Genomic DNA, 21,627 nt, shown 5'->3' on the forward strand with positions numbered 1-21,627 from the left:
TTCAAGGATGCTAAAGGTTCGTCACAGTTGGTGGTAGCAATACTGATGAACAGACAAAATAAAAGATGCATTTTAAAGAAAAACAATGATATTATAATATTCAACTCTGTAGCATTTGAGGAAAGTCAAGTCAAAGCTGACTCAATCTTTTGTGTAACAGAAGCAATTTTTGTGTAACAGAAGCAATTGGGGAAGAAACGTGTCTTGAAGGAGAATATGATGAACATTATTTGAGGTGATAGTGAGATATCTAGATAGAGATATATGTGGGGAAGGGGGGAGAGGAGAAATATTCTTTCAATTCCCAATGTTTTCTCCACATGGGCAAATGTCCAGTAGTGTTATTACCCCCTTGGCCCCATTCCACCTCTTCACTCACTCCTTCCTATGTGAGGTTGAGTGGGAAACTTGAGAACAGACAAATGAATCACCAAAGAAGAGTCAGTAAAGCATTCTGATATATTTTAAATAAAAAAGAATAGTACAAGCCATGTTAGGAAACTATGTGGCACTATGAGAAAATAGCAATTAACCCTGTTGACTAAACTATAAACTGTGTGTAGGTAATGAAAAAAGGGAACAAAAGATAAAGCAGGAAAGATAGGTGAGAACCCAATTTTAGAAAAATTTAGACATTTCTGGACAACAATGAGGAAAGTTGAAGTATTCTGAATGACTTAGACTCTTTCTTAAGAAGTATAAACTTGGGGCGCCTGGGTGGCGCAGTTGGTTAAGCGTCCGACTTCAGCCAGGTCACGATCTCGCAGTCCGTGAGTTCGAGCCCCGCGTCAGGCTCTGGGCTGATGGCTCAGAGCCTGGAGCCTGTTTCCGATTCTGTGTCTCCCTCTCTCTCTGCCCCTCCCCCGTTCATGCTCTGTCTCTCTCTGTCCCAAAAATAAATAAATGTTGAAAAAATAAATAAATAAATAAAAAAGAAGTATAAACTAGAGGGGCACCTGGGTGGCTCATCGGTTGAGTGTCCAACTTTGGCTCAGGTCATGATCTCGCAGTGTGTGAGTTCAAGCCCTGCATCAGGCTCACTGCTGTCAGCACAGAGCCCACTTCAGATCCTCTGTCCCCCTCTCTCTCTACACCCCCTCTCTGTCAAAAATACAGAGACATTTTTTAAAAAAAGAAGCATAAACTAGACACAGCATATTTAGTAGTTTGGAAATATAAGAGGTATCAAATAAGTAGAAGAGAGAGGAATTCAGAATAAGGTGATAAACCGGATGTGTGCATGGAGAGGGAGTGGGAGAGAGAATGAATGAAGGTGACAACTATTATAGACATGAGTGGTCTTAGGCAACTTTCTAAATACAGGGTGTGAAAGAGAAATAATTTTGAGATTTCAAACCTATATAACACAAAGACTGGACATTAAACATCATTAAAAAAAAATAGAAAGGTTGGGAATGACACCAAAAGCACAGGCAACAAAATCAGAAATAGACAAATGGCACTACATCAAACTTAAAAACATCTGCACATCAAAGGAAACAATCAACAGAGTGAAAAAGCTACCTGTAGAATATGACAAAATGATTGCAAATGATATAACTGGTAAGGGGTTATTATTTAGAATATATAAAAAAAAAACTTCTATAATTCAACAACAGCATCAACAAAAAACCCAAATAATTCAACTATAAAATGAGCAAAGGACTTGAATAGACATTTCTCCAGAAAAAGACATACAAGTGGCCAATACGCACATGAAAAAATGCTCAACATCACTAATCATTAGGGAAATGCAAATCAAAACCAATTGAGATATCACTTCACACTTATCAAGATGACCACTATCAAAAGAAGAGAAAATAACATGTGCTGATGAAAATGAGACATTAGAACACCTGTGCACTGCTGATGGGAATGTAAAATGGTACAGCCATGACTGAAAATAGTACGGAGATCCGTCAAAAAAGTGAAAAATAGAATTGCCATATGACTCACCTCTTCCACTTTGGATATTTATCTAAAAGATTCAAAGAAGGACCTTGAAGGAATACTTGTATATCCATGTGTATCACAGAATTAATCACAATAGCTAAGAGATAGAAGTAACCCAACTGCCCATTTATTGATAAATAGAAAAGGAAAATGTGGTATACACACACCATGAAATATTATGTAGTTTTAAAAATGAAAGAAATCCTATAACATGCTACAACATGGATGAACCTCAAGGACATCATGCTAAGCAAAATAAGCCGGCCATAAAAGGACAAATACAGTACGATTCCACATAGATGAAGTATCTCAAGTAGTCAAAATAAGAAAAAGAAAGTTAAAAGGAGATTGCCAAGGGTAGGGGGAAGAGGCAAGGGAAAATCAGTGTTTAGTGGGTATAGAATTTCAGGGTTACAAGATGAAAAAATTCTAGAGATCTGTTGCACAATAACGTGAACAGACTTAACACTAGCAAACTAGATACTTAAAAATGGTTATAATGATAAATTTAATGTTATATGGTTTTTGCAAGCCACATTTTTAAAAAAGAAATAGAGAAGAAAAGAAAAATTTGCTTATATGTTTGGGGTGGGGAGGTGATATCGGGCTTGATTTGTCCCATATATACACACTCTGCAGCCAGTGTCAAAATGTCGTCTGTAAAAATAGCAGATTATGTTGTCAACTGTGAATGCCTGAATACATCAATTTGTCTTACATGTCACTTTTTTGGGACTGTGCCCCACTTTAACTTTGGCCTCCATACAGATGCTCATGTAAATCCCTTACATGGTTCAATAAACATGGACTATGAAACAACATTCTACCCTGTTGATGCCAAAACAAAACACTCCAGGATAAATGCAATTTTGCAGATTGTTTCATAGTCCAGCAGCGGCTATTTCATGTTCAGAATCAGAAGACTGCTCCTTTTTATTACAAAACAGCATATGCACATCCATCAAACTCTTGCTCCATTCCTTATGGGGAGGGTGAGTCAGAGCCAAGGAAACTGGATTTATTTTTCTACTGTAAATTCATTTTGATTCAATTCAATGCAATTCAATTTAACCTTTACTTCATGTCTATTTTTTCCAAGCATAAGGATCAAAGGTGAGTGAGTCAGGACTCTTACCTTCAAAGAGTTCAAAGTCCAGCAGATGTGACAAGCACATACATACATAAATATAATCATAAAAGTTCTCTAATATAAGCTTTATCAAATAGTATGAAATCAAATAATGTGAAATAATATGAGACTGAGGAAAACTACTTTCTCCCGTGGTGATCACAAAAAAAATACAGAAGTGACATCTGAGAAGGAGATAGAAAGGACTGACATCTTGACACTCCCCTATGGCCAGGGTACTTTATGTAGATTCTCTTATTGAATCCATTTTTTCCGATGAGAAAACTAGGCCTCAACTGAACTCTTAATCCAGCTCTGCCAATCTCCAAAGCTCCTGCTCTTTCAGAGGAGTAATGGTGTGCCCAGTGAACAACGGAGAGACACCAATTATGACTGAAGGAACAAGAGTGAACACAGACCCACAAATGCCTGCCACAAGTGACAGAAGTGATTAATGCCATGTGACTAAAGCAGGGAAGATGATGGGAATGCTGGCTAAAAATAAATCTGGGAAAGTCAGCTGGTACTGGTTTGTGAAGGCTCTTTTAATTGTTATCAAGTAATCTAAATTAAAATTCTGCAGGCCAGTGAATTCACACTACACTCTCTGGAGACAATCCCTATCCAAGAAGTTCTCCATTTTTTTTTTTTTATGTTGAGTAATTTGGTGGAAGACTCATTTCTAAAAAGAAAGAAAGAAAGAAAGAAAGAAAGAAAGAAAGAAAGAAAGAAAGAAAGAAAGAGGGTTCCATTTCTAAAAATCACATTTACAGACCCACAGTAGCAAATGGAGGGTCATGACAGACTTTTAAGAATGAAAATGAGGGCACCTAGGTGGCTCAGTCGGTTAAGCATCTAACTTCAGCCGAGGTGAGGTCAAGATCTCATGGTTCATGAGTTCCAGTCCCACATTGGATGAGCTCAAGTCCTGCTTCCAGTGAACTCGAGTCTTGATTCAGGTGAGCTCTGCTTCTCTCTCTCTCTCTCTCTCTCTCTCTCTCTCTCCCTCCCTCCCTCTCTCTCTCTCTCTCTGCTCCTAGCTCACTTGTGCCCTCTATCTCTCAAAAAAAGAAAAAAAAAAAGGAATGAAAATGAAATCATCCCATATGTGCTTTAGAAAGATAAATACAGTGGCTGTGTGGGAGGGATGGTCATCTAAGGAAACAGCTCTTGGGCTGGAGGCCAGTCAGGAGGCTTCAAAAAGTATAAAAAATGATTAGCAAAAATATATACAATATTCAGGCACCTGGATGGCTCAGTCAATACAGCATGCAACTCTCAATCTCAGGGTGGTGAGTTCAAGTCCCACATTGGGGATAGAGATTACTTTTTAAAAAAGAAAAAATACACACACACACACACACACACACACACACACAAGATAGAGTTTTTGGGGTCTAGATAGACACAGATAGTGGTAGAAGAATGAATTCAGTAATCAAAATACACAGAACATGGTGACAAATTTACTTGAGGAATAAGACATATAGAAGAATCAAGAATGACTGAAGTTTCTAGTTCAAACAACTGAGTAATGATCATTAACTGAGTTGGGAAAGTGGTGGAAGGAATAGGCTTAGAGAAAATAATTAGTTCAGACTTGTTCTGTTTTGTGATGTTAAATTTGAGTGGGTGCAGGATACACAGAAGACATCACATGGGTTAATTAACTAGATAAGGGCAATCCTTTCACCGTATATATGTATAACAAATCACCATGATGTACACTTTAAATATCTTACAATTTTATACAGCAAATATGCCTCAATAAACCTGATATTTTTATTTTTTTAAGTAAACCCTACATCCAACGTGGGGATTGAACTCACAACCCTGAGATCTAGTCACATGCTCTGTCAACTAAGCCAACTAGACACCCCAAAGCTGACTTTTTTTTTTAATCTAATGAACCATTTAAGAAAGCAGAAGACCTCACAAAGTAAACAGATCTATGAATCTGGAACATCAAAGAGCAGGTCTGAAAGTATTTTAGCAGAAGCCATTAACTTTGCCCCCATATCCCTTTCTCATTCTTCCTCATAGTTATCAAAACTCACAATTTTTACAGAGTACAAAGCCACTCATTTCCCAGGCTCCCTTGAAGCTACAGGTGGTCAGGTGACTGCCTCCTCAGCAATGTAATTTGAGCAGAAATTTCATGTACAACTTCTTTTTCTCTTACTTAAAAGGAAATTGTTACCTTCAATTCCTGGATGTTGGAACACAGACATGGTGCTGTTGAGCTACTTTGGATTGTGCAGCTAAAGACTACACATGAGGGGGTGGCAGAGCAGCAAGAGAGAAGAAAAGCGCATTCCTGGGTAACCTCATCACTCAGGAGAATCACCCAGCTACCTTTTTGTTACAGCAGCTCAGCCTCACTCTGACTACTGCAGGAGTCATCTGCATGTAGTTGAAACCTCAGGATGAATGAGATCAACCAGGAAAACAAGGAAAGAAAACTTAGAGGATCTTGATAATAAACAACAAGCTCTAAAAAGTGAGGAAAGCCCCATTGACAAGACTGAAAAGAAATAGCCAGGAGGAGGGAGGAGATCATGAGAGAGGAGGATGCCTCAGGCAAGAAGGCTGCTTTAGAAATGTAAAACAGGAGAGGAGAAAACTAGAAGGGAGATTAAAAAGAAGCTAATGGGTATTCTGGGTCTTTTCTGGTTCCATACAAGTTTTAGGATTGTTTGTTCTAGCTCTGTGAAGAGTACTGGTGTTATTTTGATAGGTATTGCATTAAATATATCGATTGCTTTGGGTAGTATTGACATTTTAACAATATTTTTTCTTCCTATCCAGGAGCATGGAATCTTTTTTCCATTTTTTTGTGTGTCTTCTTCAATTTTCTTTCATAAATTTTCTGTAATTTTCCGTGTATGGATTTTTCACCTCTTTAGTTAGATTTATTCCCAGGTATTTTATGGGTTTTGGGGCAATTGTTAATGGAACTGATTCCGTGGTGGAACAATTGCTGGTGGGCAATTGTTAATGGGATTGATTTCTCTTTCTGTTGCTTCAATATTGGTATACAGGAATGCAACTGATTTCTGTGCATTGATTTTATATCCTGTGACTGTGCTGAATTCATGGATCAGTTCTAGCAGTTATGGGTTTTCCATACAGAGTATCACGTCATCTGCGAAGAGTGAAAGTTTGACATCCTCCTGGCCGATCTGGATGCCTTTTATTTCTTTGTTTTGTCTGATTGCTGAGGCTAAAGAAAATCAAAGCTGGAGGCATCACAATCCCGGACTTCAAGCTGTATTACAAAGCTGTAATCATCAAGACAGTATGGTACTGGCACAAGAACAGACACTCAGATCAATGGAACAGAATAGAGAACCCAGAAATGGACCCACAAACGTATGGCCAACTAATCTTTGACAAAGCAGGAAGGAATATCGAGTGGAATAAAGTCAGACTCTTCAGCAAGTGGTGCTGGGAAAACTGGACAGCGACATGCAGAAATGAACCTGGACTACTTTCTTGCACCATACCCAAAAATAAACACAAAATAGATGAAAGACCTAAACGTAATACAGGAAGCCATCAAAATCCTCAAGGAGAAAGCAGACAAAAACCTCTTTGACCTTGGCCACAGCAACTTCTTACTCAACATGTCTACAGAGGCAAGGGAAACAAAAGCAAAAATGAATTCTTGTGACCTCATCAAAATAAAATCTTTTGTACAGCAAAGGAAACAACAAAACTAAAAGACAACCGACAGAATGGGAGAAGATATTTGCAAACAACATATCAGATAAAGGGTTAGTATCCAAAATCTATAGAGAACTTATCAAACTCAACACCCAAAAAAACAAGTAATCCAGTGAAGAAATGGGCAAAAGACATGAATAGACACTTCTCCAAAGAAGACATCCAGATGGCCAACCGACACATGAAAAAATGCTCCACATCACTCTTCATCAGGGAAATACAAATCAAAACCACAATGAGATACCACCTTACACCCGTCAGAATGGCTAACATTAACAACTCTGGCAACAACAGATGTTGGCGAGGATGCGGAGAAAGAGGATCTCTTTTGCATTGCTGGTGGGAATGCAAACTGGTGCAGCCACTTTGGAAAACGGTATGGAGGTTCCTCAAAAAATGGAAAATAGAACTACCCTACGACCCAGCAATTGCACTACTAGGTATTTATCCAAGGGATACAGGTATGCTGTTTTGAAGGAGCACATGCACCCCAATGTTTATAGCAGCACTATTAACAACAGCCAAAGTATGGAAAGAGCCCAAATGTCCATTGATGGATGAGTGGATAAAGAAGATGTGGCATATATATACAATGGAGTATTACTCAGCAATCAAAAAGAATGAAATCTTGCCATTTGCAACTACGTGGATAGAACTAGAGGGTATTATGCTAAGCAAAATTAGTCAGAAAAAGACAAATATTGTATGACTTCACTCATATGAAGACTTTAAGATACAAAACAGATGAACATAAGGGAAGGGAAGCAAAAATAATATAAAAACAGGGAGGGGGACAAAACATAAGAGACTCTTAAATACGGAGAGCAAATAGAGGGTTACGGGAGGGGTTGTGGGAGGGGGGATGGGCTAAATGGGTAAGGGGAATTAAGGAATCTACTCTGAAATCATTGTGCACTATATGCTAACTAACTTAAGTGTAAATTAAAAAATAAATTAATTAATTTTAAAAAAAGAAGCTAACAGATTTGGTGACTTTTGCCAAAACAAAGTCAGTGAAGTCATAGGGGTGAATGGCTTATTAGAGGCTATTAGGATGGAAGGAAGCAGATACAAGCAAGGAAGACTACTGTTTCAAGAAGGGAAGGAGATGGAAAAAAGGTATTTTGCAAGTCAGGATTACAATTTCTTACACACACTTAACAAAACTCTTAAATGTGAATCAATGTAAAGTCACGGTGACCCAAAGGAATTAGAAACCAAATAAAAAGGCTTCTTTGCCATCCTCGATCTGGCTGGACACCCCAATCAGCTTCAACACCAGAAGTCAGATGTAAGGAAGGAGGTCAGGGCAAGTTTTTATCCTAACCTCAAAACCTCCAATGTTAAGACAACATTCCAAGAAAATTCCCAAGATCTAAAAATAACTTTTGGGAATCCCACATTCTTATAAACTCTTTTCAATAAATTGATGGCTGTTGAAAGGTATTTCCAAAATGACATTGGCACTGTCTTTATTACATGCCGGCAGTATCAGATCCACACAGGCACATAAGAAAGGAAGTGAGTGGCAGTTAATTTCCCAGAAGACATGCTATTTCCATCCATCACATCCCTGCAGTTAGAACGCTTCCATCCAACTTTCCCTTTCCCCAGAGAGGGCTCCAGGTGCCTGCCCTTCTTTAATTGGTTTCTATTCTCACACCTTCCTTTTAAGTCATCATTTTCTGGGATAATTGGTATATGTGAATTCTCACTAGAGTCAGTTTCTTTCTACTGAAAAGGAACTTAAATTGCAACTTAAGGAAGAAATATATTCTATGTTTAGCTGACGTTTTCCTGTTGTTTAACAGCCAGTCCTATTGGCGCATTCTGTAATACTTTATACAAAGAAAATTTTGGCAAAAACACTTTAAGTAAATAACGGTCATCAGTATTTGAGCCCCACCTTCAGATAATTGATTATAAAGACTGATTACAATGTATTTACTCTAACAATTAGGCAACAGATGCTGCATTATTCCATACTAGTTTCTTTTCCCTGCTAGTGGAATTTTATATCCATATTAATTGCTAATTAAACATTGGAAAAAATGTTTGATAACTGTTTTTGCAATTTCGTTAGCATAAAATGATTTCATGAACCACTGTTTATCCCTTTCTACAGCTGTACTCCTTAGTTGGTTATGCTGTGATGTGGTGGGGATGCTATCAGTAACCAAGGGTAATAGAAGAAATTCTCTTTAAAATGCATTGCTGTATCTAAAGATATGTTGCATACATTATTCTTCATATTACACAGTAAACTTCTTCTGATATCCCATGGGAAGAATTTCTCTCTGATCCTAGTTCCAGAAATAGCTGTTTCATGTGAGCAACTGAAATTAAAATTTTCTAGATACTGGGGTGCCTGGGTGGCTCAGTTGGTTAAGTGTCCGACTTTGGCTCAGGTCATGATCTCTTGGCTTGTGGGTTCAAGCCCCATCTTGGGCTCTGTGCTGATAGCTCAGAGTCTGGAGCTGCTTCGGATTCTGTGTCTCCCTCTCTCTGCCCCTACCCCACTCACTCTCTCTCCCTGTCTCTCTCTCTCTCTTTCTGTCTCAAAACTAAGTAAACATTAAAAAAAAAATTCTATGGGCTCCTGGGTGGCTCAGTCAGTTAAGCATCCGACTTCAGCTCAGGTCATGATCTCGCAGTTTGTGTGTTTGAGCCCAGCGTCTGGCTCTGTGCTGACAGCTCGGGGCCTGAAGCCTGCTTCAGATTCTGTGTCTCCCCCTCTATCTCTGCCCCTGCCCTGCTCATGCTCTGTCTGTCTCTCTCTCTCTCTCAAAAATAAATACACATTAAAAAAATTTAATAAAAATAAAAAATAGATTCTAGATACTGAAAATCAAATAACCAACTGTTTCCTTCATAGGTTCTTAATAAGCTGAGTACCAAATTAATGTCCTCCACCGGCAATGGCACATGTTTTTCAGAACAGCCACTCCTAAAGCGATTTTACTTTCTAACCCCTATCCTTCCTTTTTCTAAGTTATCTCACTTATCAGTAATCTAGCTTTTTCTTTACTTTATATGCATATCTTTGTGACATTCCCCAAATTTTAACTAGGGTAGGATATAAATGTGGATCAACTGATGGGTGATTGAAGCACACACCTAATATTTCCATTGTAAGTTAATGCATTCATTCATTCACGGAGTCATCCATTTGACAAGCATTGGTCCAGTTCCTACTGTGGGGAAAGCACTGAACCAGGCACCAGGAAGGATATAGTGATGAGTCCTACCCTTAAGAACCTTACTCTGGGCATATAAACCATAACATGCATGTAACTAATGATGTGTGAGAAAATAAAATCAATGTCATAAGAAAAGGACAAAGAAAGTGCAATGAAAGTCTTATCTTGCAGGGCACATGGCAGGGCACTCTATTCAGTCAGTAGACCATGTGACTCTTGATCTTAGGATCACGAGTTCAAGCCCCATGTTGGATGTAGAGCTTATTTTAAAGAAAAACTCTTGGGGTGCCTGGGTGGCTCAGCCTGTTAAATGTCCAACTTCGGCTCAGGTCATGATCTCTGGTTCATGAGTTCAAGCCCCACATCGGGCTCTCTGCTGTCAGCACAGAGCCTGCTTCGGATCCTCTGCCCCTCCCCTACTCGCAAGTACTCTTTCTCAAAAATAAATAAATGAATATTAAAAAAAAAACTTTTATCTTGTGAAGATTGAACTGCCAACCTGTGCTAAGGGCTATCTCACCACAAACCCAGCAGAGGAGGCTGAAGATCTCTTCACATCATTTTCGGGAGCTCTGAGGTGACCCAGCATTAATTATCAGGTACCACTGTGGACCACTTTAGAGGAAATACCTTCCCAAAATAGGAAAAAGATAAATACAATTTTTTAAAGAAATTAATGTGTGCCAGTCCTGGGATTCTGAGATAGTCAAATAGTACATTTTTCTACACACCTTGAAAAACTCTGACATTAAACAATTACTTTTCAAAACAATTTTGTGTTATCATAGTCACAAAATTTTTGCTTGCATGTAATATTATTCAAATTTTACTTATAGAAATATAAAGTTATTCTTAACCTCAATTCAAATTATGAAAGTTAGTTGCTTTAAAGTCTAAAGAAACTGGGTGCTTGGGTGGCTCAGTTGGTTGAGCATCTGACTTCAGCTCAGGTCATGATCTCATGGTTCATGAGTTCAGGCCCCACATTGGGCTCCATGGCTGACAGTGCAGAGCCTACTTGGGATTGTCTTTCTCTCTCTCTCTCTGCCCCCTCTCTTGTGTTCTCTCTCTCTCTCTCTCAAAATAAATGAATTAAAAAAATAAAGTCTAAAGAAACTAAGTTCAACATAGGTAGTAGAGAAAGAAGATTAAATATGAAAGATGCCATTTAGAAGATATTTAGAGGCAGTTTAAATACACCCTTTTTATTGTATTTATTTTTTCAGGGGAATATAGTTAAGCTTTAGAATGAAAGTTGCATTAAGGACAACAATTCCCAATCATAACACATTGGTTTCCTTCAGAAGATCATTAATAACATTTTTTTAAAAAAGAAAAAATAAAGAAAATAAGAAAGAGAAATAAAAGATTCCATTGTAAAATACATTCGGAATCACAGACGATAGCAAGCTTCAGTTTAGAAAATGTTGCTCTAGGACCCTTCACATCATGGTCAGGGGCTCCCAGATAAATCAAATGTGAGACCATAATAGAGTTTCTGGTATTTGAATGAAAACAGAAAGAAGAGTTAAAGGAGAAGTACTAATTTAGTATGAATTTCTCCCACACAAAATCCCTCAGCAAATCGGATTTGTACATCTCTTTGGTAGGCTTAACGATGCCCCCTCCCCAAAGATGTCCACATCCTAATCCCTGGAACTTCTGAACGTTAGCACATATGGCAAAAGGGACTTTCCCGATGTGAGTAAACTAAGGGTTTTGAGATGGAAAGACCATCCAGGTAGGATCCTTATAAGAGGGAGGCAATGTGGTAACAGAACCAGAGACCAGAGTGATGTTCCTTGGTACAGAGGATGTGGTCAGGAGCAAAGAAATGCAGGTAACCTCTAGAATCTGGAAAAGGCAAAAAAACAAATCCTCCCCTAGAGTCTTCAGAGGAACCATAGGTTGCCAACACCTTGGTTTCAGCCCAGTGAAACCCACGTGGGGAACTCTCATCTCCAGACTATAAAGTAATATTTTTGTGTTGGCCACTAAATTTGTGGAAATGTGTTACAACTGCAATAGGAAACTAATATAATGTCCAAGTAGTTAAAAGTAAAAAAAAAATAGGAATTATAACTCTGGTCATCATAAGTTGAAATATCGCTTTATTCAGTGGGAATGTTATTTTAAAAGAAGCATTAGATATCTGTTGACTTTGAAAATACTTTGGGGTGAGCGTCATTCATCTTTGACTTCAAACATGTCTTCTTCTGTTGAATTTTTTAACAAGAAGCGTATACTATTTTTAATAGAAAAGAATTGGTTTAGACTAATGAAAATCATTGGAGTTTAAATATTCAGTGGAGTCGACAGCGGTTCCTGCCTTATGAGAGGTTTATGCATCCTTTCATTGCCAGAATTAACCATGCCCTTCAGTAACTCTACCAGTGCTAACACAGGTAGGCATTGATTGAGTGAAAGAATAAGTGTTTGTGCAATAAACCTATACCTGAGAATGGTTTTCGTCAGTTAGATAATGTTTTGTGGGTGCAACTCTTCCAACAAGGAGACCAGGAAAAAGGTTAAGTTGCCAGGCCACTGGAGCAAAATTTCTAATGGCAGCCCTCTCGCTCCTCATCCTATAGGAAAAAATAAAAAGAGCAATATCATAGCTCACTGACTTCCTACTGATTCAGGACATCTTTAGATCAGCTTGCAAGCCAGGTCTCTGGCATCTGGTATGATATGTAAAAAGTGAAATCGCTCCTGAAATAGAATTCAGGTTAAATAACTCTTCATGTCAGAAGCTCCTTGTTACCATTTTTTTTTTAATTTGTTAATAACTATCCACATTACTGAATACACACACAAAGCCTTTAGATACTCAATCCCATATTAAAATCAAATTTAAAAACACTCAGAAGTTGTTCATGCTTTTAAATAGGCACTGAGAAATTTTCTTTTTTTATATCACGCAGTTGTTCAAAGGCTAAGATGTGGTGGGTTTGCCTCTAAAAATAGTGCGTCCAGTCTTCACTTCAGGCAGTGAAATGCAGGATCAGATCTACTGCCAAGGAGATTTTCATACGCATCTGGATTATAAGGTTAACAACAAAAGGAAGCATGTAATGTCTTCTCTAAAACAGAAGAAACCAGCCTTGAAGGCATTTAAGAGAGCAACTGTCAGGGCTTCCAAAGTGTTCTTTGGGTGGCCCACAGGGGAGGATGGGTATCATCTGGCGACAAGCTGGAAGAAGCCAATGCTCAAGGAGAACAGTATACTTCAGCTTTTACGTTTTCCGGTGATGATCTTCTGAGAGGCACTGGAATGCTCTAGTGATGAACTTCTGTTCGGCTCCACACTTACCTGTGTTGAAATGCTGGCTCTGCCAAAGGACTATTGCATAACCTCTCTGTTTCTTCATTTGTAAAATGAAGATGGTAGTACTGGCACCTAGCTCTTAAGATCGTTGTTAGGATTGGATGAATTAACATACGTAAAGTGCACGGAACAGAAGGAAGGCACAGCAAGACACTATATATGTGCTGGCTCTTAGAGTTTTATCTCTGCATTTTTTTCTCTCCCTAAATGAATCCTCATGATATTAGCCGTGAGCTATATTCTCCCCCTTGGACACCACAGGGACAAAATTGTGAATCATCTAGGGATCCAAATCCTTGGCTCTTCTCCTCCCAACCTAACCCAAAACCTTGCCCCTTAATTCAGGACCATGACTTTCTGAAAGACAGAGTTCACACCATTCCCAGAAGCCTTTCTACTAGCCCTTCAGCCTGCCTGTTCCAGAGGGGGTTCCTTCAAGCCAGGCGAGGTGTCTCCCTCCTGAGGAGCCTCCCAGAAATATTAATGCTGAGTAGAAAGCTCTAAAAGCATCTAAAAGATACAATGCATTGCACACTGGCAGCTACTCTCTCCATGAACCACCTGGCTCCTACCATGCTCTGGGCCAATGCCTAAGAATCATTCGATGAAAATGCAGATTCCTAAGCCTATCCCGAGATTCTTACTCAATAGCTGAAGCAGGGCCCCAGGCGAGACCACAGACCACACTCTGGGAACCCTGTTTGTTCCAGGCAGAGATGCCTGACCTAGCGCCAGCTCTTACACTGGGACCATGTCTTCCTCATCTCTGTACCTGCAGCACGAGGCACCAGACCTAGCACATAATAGTTGCTTAGAATGAATGTGTGAGAGCAGACAGGAAAACCCTTGTCCTTCATAGATTGGGAACAACAATCCATTGCCCAACACACAGAGGAATGCAAAACTGGCAGAGAAAGATTAGAAATGGGCATTTTTAGGAGATTTTCCCCCTGAAGCAATCCCAGGCACTGAAAACGAGCAAGACAAAATTTCAACAATTATGTATAATTTTTTAAAAGGCATCCTTCAATCAAAAACAAAACAAAACAAAACAAAAACAAAACTCTATACCCAAGATGAAGAGCAGACATGGATCATTATGAAAGCTGGTCATTGAGGGGCGCCGGGGTGGCTCAGTTGGTTGAGCCTCTGACTCCTGATTTCGGCTCAGGTCATGACTCCAGTGTCATGGGATTGAGCCCCACATCAGGCTCCATGCTGTTCCTAGCATATTCCATGCTGTTCCCAGCCTCCCTGTTCCTTTTTCCTCTGCTTTATACCATAACTTTTTAGTTAAAGAGTAGTGTCATTCTGTGAGAGTTTGTGATGCTCCAAATCTTAATTAACACACCAAATAGGATTTATCTTAACCAAACCACACTTCTTAACACTTAAGAAGCCATTCAAATTTGTCAAAATAGGTAGTATCATCGTTCTTTAAAGACTCAGCCCATGTTTATCATATCCTTCTATCAAAATAGAAAGAGTACCATTAGAATGAGGAAAAGTATGTCTTGTTTTCCAGGCCATTACTAAGATATGTGTGTGCTCCTTCAGCAGATTTCACTGGAAAACAGCCTGATCTGAGCATCCGGGAGCCGGGTGTTGTCTCTAATCTGCAGTGCTGGCTCTACGTTGTTATCTTCAACACATCCTTTCAAATCACTTAACCTTTTTGCATTCTGTGTATCTAAAACCTTGGGGTCAGTGAACAAAAGTACAGTGCTTGCCAGGTATTACATAAAGACAGAGGAAAAAGAGATCAGATAATGCCAAGAAAGCCCAGCTTTATCCAATCACATAGCTAAGGAGTGGGGCAAAATGTCTACTTACTTCATCAACACATGATGCGTCTAAGAATTGAAACGTTATAGGATGGAGGCAGAAAGTAACAAGAGGGGATGCTAGAAGTCTGAAGTCCAGTGGGGAAAGAGGAAAGACTGGCCAGGATTGGATAGAGGAAAGTGGAGGAATAAAGTTAAGGTTGAAGATGTTACAAAGAAGAGGAATATATGGAAAAGAGAAATACCAAAAGAGCAAAACAAATAGTAATTCTCATGAGTTGCTAGAATAAAATAAGTCAGCATATCAACTTTCAAGGCAAATGCCCTTTAGTCTAAAGTTTGATGGGAAGATTAATTTGTCATGATTCTACCTAGTTTTGGTTCCCACACAGTTTAGACAGAGCACAGGGAATAATACACAGAGTTGTAACAGACTAACTTTTTAATCCTAAAAATGAACTGGCAACTATGGATGGGCAGGGTGGGCAAGACAGACAAGAGGAACACTATTTCCACAGCTCAGGATTAAAATGTAGTGTTGTTTGCATTCCACCTGGTCCGTTTTGGACTGGGACAGTCTGAAAGTTAGCATTTCTCAGTATGCAAGAAGGCTTCCTGGGATAGGGGCCTGTGACTCCAACAATCCCAGGTGGGTTTCCAGAAAGTCTAATAGCAGAATTACAGGATGAAAACAGCAAAAGGCTCAGGGCAGCTGACATGTTTGGGTTTTTTTTTTCTTAAATTCCTGAAAACGGTCAGGAAAAAGAATAATCTTTATGGCTGCTCAGATTGGAGACAAAGTGAAGAAAGAGAAAAGAGTAGCACTATTTATTGAGCATCTATTTGCCAGGCCAAATTGAGTTTGCAGGTGCTCTTTAAGCATCAAATATTAACAAAAGTTCATCCTATTCAACACTCACTGTATGACAGGCACTGTACCAAGTATTTTGATAGATTATTTTATTTAATCCTTAAAACAGTCAAGGAATCAGATATTATTATTATTATTATTATTATTATTATTATTATTATTCTCAGCATACGAAGCTTAGAAAGGATAAATAACTTGCCCAAGGTCCTGTTTTTAATAAATGATCCAGGGTTAAAATACAGATCTGTCTGACTCTAACTCCCATATTTATATGAAAATAACATGCAGGAAGTAAAACTCCAGTAATTTTTCAATTAAAATATAATTCTCTCAAAATTCCATAGTTTACTATTCACCATAAATACATAAGTATATGAGGTAATAAACAGTAAGAAAAAATATTTAAATCAAGAAATAGTAACAGAAACATTCTAAAGGACGCCTGGCTAGCTCAGTCAGTAGAGGATGTGACTCTTGATCTTGGTGTCATGAATTCAAGCCCCACATTGGGGGTAAAGTTTATTTAAAAAAAAGGGGGGGGGGACCTGTTCAATTATGATACAATAAAATGCTATATGGTCTTTAAAAAGAATAAATTAACTATATTTAGACTAATCAAAAAGATGAGAGAAATGCCTTTATTGAACAATCCCAGGTAATGCAAAATGAGTGGAAGAACTGGAAAATCATTTTGCAACCCTTAATGGAATAATGGACTACAGCAAAAATAATCACTGAATGCCAAAAACATCAGGTGAAACATTAATGGGAAACTTTATACAGGCAGATCAGCCCGATGTCACCCAAATCCTCTGCTCAATCTTAAAATCACTCAAAGTGAAACATGAGATATATGAGCCTCCCGAGGTGATTGAGCAAGAACACAGGAACCACTTAGGAAGAATTCTTGCCAAAAACATTCAACATGAATTTAACCAAGCCTCAAATACAAGGAATAGAAGAACAAGTGGAAAAGCACCTAGAGGAAACAGTCAAATCCAAAAGTATGGCCTTCTATAGGATAAAAAAAAAAACCTAATTTTTTAAAATAAATAAATGACATTTTTTAAGGGAAAATAAGTATTAACAATTTCAAAGAATTTTAATGGATGTCATATGTGGACACAATTTGGCTCCTAATTCGAACAAAACAACTATAAAAAGATTCTTTTGAGACAGAGAAACTGGAAAATAGACTGGGTTTGGGATTATCTTAAGAATTATTGTTAGTTTTCTAAGATGTGACAATGGTATTATAGTTATTTTTTTAAGTCTTTATGTCTTTCTTAGAAATACATACAGAGAGGAAAAAATGTATACATACAAAGGTAGTTATGGGTAAATTACATGATATGTAAGATTTATTTTACAATACTCCAGAGAAGTGGTGCCTGGTTGGCTCTGTTGGTTAAGCATCTGACTTCATTCAGGACATGGTCTCACAGTTCATGAGGTCAAGTCCCACACAGGGTCCTGCGTTGACAGCACCGGACCCTGCTTCAGATCCTGTCTCCCTCTCTCTGTCTCTCCCCTGCGCATTCTCTCTCTCCCTCTCCCTCTCCTTCTCTCTCTCTCTCTCAAAAATAAACATTTAAAAAAATACTCCAGGAATGCCTGGGTAGCTCAGTCAGTTGAGCATCAGACTTCAGCTCAGGTCATGATATCACTGCTCATGAGTTCGAGCCCCCAGCCAGGCTCTGTGCTGATAGCTCAGAGCCTGGAGCCTACTTTGAATTCTGTGTCTCCCTCTCTCTCTGCCTCTCCCTCATTCACTCTCTGTCTCTCTCTGTCTCTCTCTCTCTCTCCAAAATAAATAAACATAAATAATAATAATAATAAAATACAATAAATAAAGAAATACTCCAGAGAAAAAGAGGGAGCTGTAGATGAAACTAGACTTGCAAATGTATTTATTATTTTGAAATTATTTCAACATACACATAGCAAAGAAATAATGAATTTGCATTGATCCAGCTTCTACATTTTGCCAATCTTAGCTCAAGCTGCATCTCCCACACATACTTTTTCTTCTGGCATATTTTAAAGTAAATCTCAAACATCAGACAACATATCATTTCACTCATAAATATATCAGCATGCATCTCTAATTGATAAGGAAATTTGTTTCAATATAACCACTAGACCACTATTACACCTAACAAAGCTAATGGTAAGTCCCTTAATATTATCTAATATACAGTAAGATTGTCAAAAATATTCATACGTCTGTTGAAGCTGGTTAATAGATACCTGGGTGTTCATTACACAATCTAATTCTATATATGTTTTAAATTTTTCATAAAAAAACACATTTATTTCAAGAATAAGGTAACTTTGTATGTTACCTCATATGGAACAATGGCAAAGACATTTTAAGTGGAAAAAATACAGCAGCATAGTGTATGCAGTATGCTACTATTTACGCTTAACAAGATACAGATAGATATATGTATGTATAGTCAAGGCAAATAACCAGAAGATACACATGGAACTAAAAATAGCAGTTACCTCTGAGGAGGGGAACTGGAGCAGCAGGCAAGAAGAAAACTTAAATACTCATTCTTTTTTATCTTTTGAATTTGGGAGAGTATATCATATATTCAAAAACATAAATCAAGGCGGCCTGGGTGGCTCAGTCGGTTAAGCATCCAATTTTGGCTCAGGTCATGATCTCACAGTTCGTGGGGTTGAGCCCTGCATCAGGCTCTGTGCTGACAGCTCGGAGCCTGGAGCCTGCTTCGGATTCTGTGTCTCCCTCTCTCTCTGCCTCTCCCCTGTTTGTGCTCTGTCTCTCAAAAATAAGCAAAAACATTTAAAAATTTTTTAAAAAACATAAATCATTCACAAATTAAAAGAAAAAACAGAATGCACAGCCACTTGGTTACATCACGCATCACCAAAACTAATCATTAACTGTCATCATCAGTCACAGCTTACACTAATCTAATTTTGGTAGCCTACCAGATTGACAATGCAAAATTGCCCTGATATTGCTAAAATCAGAAATCTTGAGCCATCTATCCAATCCAATATTCTAGCGTTCTGGGTTTTAGAGCTACCGTGGTCTAAAAGATTGCCACTTCAGCTTACTGTCATCTCCTCTTACGTACTACTTCCTGTTTCGCTTATTCTGGTTCAAACCTTTTTTTAAAAGGAAAAGAAGTATTAAAATTTAAAAGGGTCTTAATGGATGTCATATGTGGACATTTATTTCTGCACGTCAAGACTTTCTTCAGTAGAGCAAAGGCTCTCTCTGTTAATTCCTCTGGTGGTTCAAACCGAAAGTAAGACCACCTTTCAAAACTGTCCTGTGTCCAAAAGAGACTTGCCGTACAATGTAGCTGCTACAGACCATTTTCTATCCTACCTGGTCTAGCTAAGTACTGATTAACTAACATATATTGGGCTAGCTATCTTTAGGGGGATTTGTCTGTTTCTAAATTACATTTTAAATAATTTACAGTTAGTGCCTAAACACAAGTATATAGCTGTCTTTTTATAGCAACAATTTAGATATAACAGAGGCAGTATATTGGGAGTTTATAAAGCACCAATACATCTCCTTTTAAAATATTTCTCCTAAATGTCCTCTTTTCAGTCCCAAATGGAAACAAAGCGAAAATGCGTAACAAGTAGAAAGGCATGGAATGTTTATTCCCTGTGTGAGATTTCAGAGCAACAATTATTTTTAGTAACATCTGAGCCAAATGTTCTTAACAGAATTTAGTTTACTCTGAAATTGAATACCATGTGATATCAGAATAAGGTGTTTAAAATTCTTCAGTATTGTTCTACAAGTAACTTTACAACTAGAGGAATATGTTTTTGTGTATGTATATCAACAAAGTTTTAGTAAGTGTAAATACGTACAATGTGAAGGAACAATAGTCCTTTCTGAGCAAAACGAAATAATGGTATGACAGTAAAATGATGTAAAATCTACTTTCAACCCAGCTTCATTCTTCATTTAGGATGGTTTAATGTTCCCTTTAGTATAAAACCCAATGATATTAAGATATGAGGAAAAGTTATGAATTGCAGCATTGATGTTCCAACATCAAGATGAGAAAAGATCTAATCATATGAAACTCGTGGAGCCTATTTTTTCTTTAGCACTTGAAAACCACACTCAAGGGTATACTTTTACATGTCACAAACAGGAACCCCAACAACGGATATTCTGAATGGCTAGCATGAAAGGATCTGTGAAATTGTTTTGCTAAAAAACAAGACATAAGCAGTTCAGTCTGGATTACTTACATTTTGTTTTCTGGTTTTAGTTGTTTTTCCACAATGTGTTCTCTTAAAATGTCAAAGAAATCCTACTTTGAGTTTCGACCACAAAACCTACACCTTTAGAGAGGTGGGCCTCATGGTGGATGGCAATTTTGTGAACAAACAACATCCTATACGAGTCACTGTGCCCAGCTCTGGGAAGACAAAGGTAAAACAGCCCTTCTCTCAAGGAACTTAAAGAAGCCTAAGGTAAGTGGGCAATTCACTACTCAAGTTAGGAAATGTGAACTGATTGGCAAAAGGAAGAAAATGTAATAAATATGATAACATGCTTTTTCAGACTTCCAGTAATATTGTTCTGTGATATATATTTTTAAAAATTTTTTTAATATAATTTATTGTCAAGTTAGCTAACACACAGTGCACAGTGTGCTCTTGGCTTAAGGAGTAGATTCCCATGATTCATCGCTTACATCCAACACCCAGTGTTCATCCCAACAAGTGCCCTCCTCAATGCCCATCACCCATTTTCCTCCCTGCCTCACCTCCCCATCAACCCTCAGTTTGTTCTCTGTATTTAAAACTATCTTATGGTTTGCCTCCCTCTCTGTTTTTTCCCCTTCCCTTCCCCTATGGTCTTCTGTTAAGTTTCTCAAGTTCCACATGAGTGAAAACATATGATATCTGTATTTCTCTGACTTATTTCACTTAGCATAATACCCTCCAGTTCCATCCACATTGTTGCAAATGGCAATATTTCATTCTTTCTCATTGCCGAGTAGTATTCCATTGTATATATATACTATATCTTCTTTATCCATTCATCAGTTGATGGACATGTGGGCTCTTTCCATAATTTGGCTATTGTCAATAGCACTGCTATAAACATTGGGGTACATGTGCCCCTATGAATCAGCACTCCCGTACCCTTTGGATAAATTTCTAGTAGTGACATTGCTGGGTTGTAGGGTAATTCTATTTTTAATTTTTTGAGGAACCTCCATGCTGTTTTCCAGGCCGCACCAGTTTGCATTCCCACCAACAGTGCAAGAGGGTTCCCCTTTCTCCACATCCTCACCAACATCTGTTGTTTCCTTGTGATATATTTTTATTAGGGCATTACCTTTACAGAGTCCATAAATCATTTCGCTGTGAGTTAAATTGGTTACAAAGCTACCATGTTTTAGATAAAGCTGAAAGAACTATGCTTTTAAGAATAAGGTCTTATAAAACAAAATTTTGTATGGAAACTAATTTGATGATAAATTATAAATAAATAAATAAATAAATAAATAAATAAATAAATAATGTGTTTATTCCATTTAAAAAAATAAAACAAAATTTTGTCAAATTATGGTATCTATTAGGACCTTGTAATGGGGACTGTCTTCTAAATACTC

General features: G+C 38.0%; 1 protein-coding gene across 3 annotated transcripts in view; it reads right to left on the reverse strand.

Moving 5' to 3' along the window:
* The window catches only part of ANK2 (ankyrin 2), a 674,296-nt gene that overhangs the window by 545,911 nt on the left and 106,758 nt on the right, over window positions 1-21,627 (reverse strand). The window lies entirely within an intron of this gene.

This window comes from Acinonyx jubatus, chromosome B1 (genome assembly GCF_027475565.1).
Source record: "Acinonyx jubatus isolate Ajub_Pintada_27869175 chromosome B1, VMU_Ajub_asm_v1.0, whole genome shotgun sequence".
Classification (NCBI taxonomy): Eukaryota; Metazoa; Chordata; class Mammalia; order Carnivora; family Felidae; genus Acinonyx; species Acinonyx jubatus.